This window comes from Ceratina calcarata, unplaced genomic scaffold, assembly GCF_001652005.2.
Source record: "Ceratina calcarata isolate Rehan_Ccalc_2016 unplaced genomic scaffold, ASM165200v1 scaffold574.2, whole genome shotgun sequence".
In the NCBI taxonomy this organism is placed as follows: Eukaryota; Metazoa; Arthropoda; class Insecta; order Hymenoptera; family Apidae; genus Ceratina; species Ceratina calcarata.
The window spans coordinates 6,140-8,528 of NW_017176951.1; the positions used below are offsets into that span (position 1 = coordinate 6,140).

Sequence of the window (2,389 nt, forward strand, 5' to 3'; positions counted from 1 at the left end):
TCTTTAAGTTGAGGTACTTTTAGACCTCCGGGCTACCCGGAGGTCAGCTTAGTCAGTTTAATCCGTCCTTGCTAAGGAGACACTTTATTATTTAGAAAATCGCTTCCGATTCATTATTTAGAATTCGTTCACCCTCAATTGAGGTAATGAATTAATTATCTATATTGAACGTCGACCATTCTTATTGGAAAACCAATCATGCACCTGAAAATGCAAATTTAGTACATACATAGACCTTATTTATGCGAAGCTTAGCGCCCAACTTCTTGTTTATCAAGACTCCTAACATTCGTAGATACAATCGCATCGCTGGACGTCGATCATTCTTGTTGAAGAAACAATTATGCACCTGAAAAAGTAAATACAGTAGGACTTCATTTATATGAAGCTTAGCGCCCAACTCCTCGTTTCTATGATCTTCATATAGTCATTCGTCCATAAATCCGTTGTAACAGCACAATTACCACGCGAATGTTCGAAGCGGGCTGCCAGGTACTTAATTACGTTTTGGTAGGGGGTCGGCCCTGTTGTTACTATTGCGGTGAGGGAAAGTTGTGGAGTTGGTAGCTACGAGGGGCCATCGGCAGCACTCTACAAATTGCAATGTTCTGGTGTCGCCCGTGTACATATTTAGAAGTTCGTAGGAAATAAAGGGATCACAAACCGAGAATATTGAGTGGTTTTATTTCCTTGTTAACACGAGAACAAATTAACGCGTCCGTCTCGGTCAAGTTCTCGACCTTGAGAGATGATTTTAAAGTGTTACATCGTGAATAATTGAAAATCGCGAGCGAGAAACGATCGCGGCAGTTGTGCCAACCGTGAAGTTGATAACTAGGTTTGAGGACTTGTGGTGAGAGAGTCCACAAAGTACTTCGACCTCGGCCCTCTACGTTGCAGAATCCGAACTCATAACATTCATAGATACAACCGCAATGCATTTTCTATTGATACTTACGGAGCAGTGAACGTATTATAGTCGAATTCAATATAATATCCCAATTATCACAGTACATAGGATAAAGAAGAACAAAGAGTTATTATTAAAATATCACATAGAATGTACAGGACATAGGAAATATTTGAAAAGGTACATGATTCTAGCAGCTGAAAATAATAAGTTAAACAGTGCAGTGTATTTATGGTTCAATGCCACCATTTTGAACACTTGTGTTAGTGGTGTATTACGGTTAAATAAATAAATCAACCTCAATCAGACTCAATCAAAGTAAACTATTTTCCATCACAATTGGCTTAACCCAGACCACGAATGACCTTCTCAATAGGTCGTTGTATTCGTTTTGAAATACTCATGAAACAGGGATGACCTTCAAATCTCCTTGACGCCTCCATCTATCAAAAAACTAGTAACACCAGATGATTAGTCCCTCGATACCAAATAATTTTGGCCCTATGCATTTTTCCTGTCACCAATAGGAGCCAAGTTATTCAGGTGGTCTGTTTTAAGTGCTTCATCCTGTACAATGTTCCAAGTGTGTTTTATGTCTTTCATCCTAAATTACTAAATGGGCTTTATCTTAGACAAACAAATATACTCTTTATGTAATGGAATATCCAGACAACAGAGGTTCACATAATGGGTGTTTATGTAACGAAGGTTTTTGTTGTATTTTGAATTGTTGATTAAATGGTGCTATAAATCCGCCATCATCCTGAAATTTTGTATTAATTTAAAATCTAATAAGATTTATTGGAAATATACCGTGACATATGTTATTAGTAAAGATATAGTATTTTTTTTCTTTTGCACAGCATCCTTTTATCTTCAAAAGATCTATGCAGTGGCATATTAGAGTTACCGGTGAAATTATAAAAGTTCGTAATGGAGGACTTTTCTTTTAAATGAATAGGCAGCTTTTAAAATGAGATAGAAAGGGTAGATCTAACGCAAGCGAAATACGCGCGATCATTTGCATAGATGACACTGTTTATCATATTTATCTCATAAGCGAAAACTAGAGGTCAAACATGTTGTGCAGAATGAACTAGACAACATTCCATTCAGACATTTCCTTTTCACTGCTATGCTGTTTACCGCTCACGAGCGACTCGTGATTAAACGATCCATTAACGATCGATATTATGAATTCATATCCCTCCCACTGATGCGAAATTTCTATTGCTATATTTACAACGAGAGCAATAAAAAGATGAAAACGTTATTGGAACGAGTAGATGTTGGTAACTTATACGCGAGAGCGTGCGGCGCTGTCTGAAAACGCGTTACGTGCGCAGGGTGTAACCATGATGTAAAAACATAAAGTGTGTTCTTCCGGTATGTTCAAATACGTCGCTGTCTCCGCCTTCCACTTGTAGGCCATATTAGAAGTACGATGCCCTATTGTTTAGTCCGAACACGCATATATAT

General features: G+C 37.9%; 1 protein-coding gene across 4 annotated transcripts in view; it reads left to right on the plus strand.

The window, feature by feature from the left end:
- LOC108629554 (FERM domain-containing protein 3-like) overlaps positions 1-2,389 on the plus strand; it is a 13,241-nt gene that overhangs the window by 929 nt on the left and 9,923 nt on the right. The gene's annotated exons all lie outside the window — the stretch shown is intronic.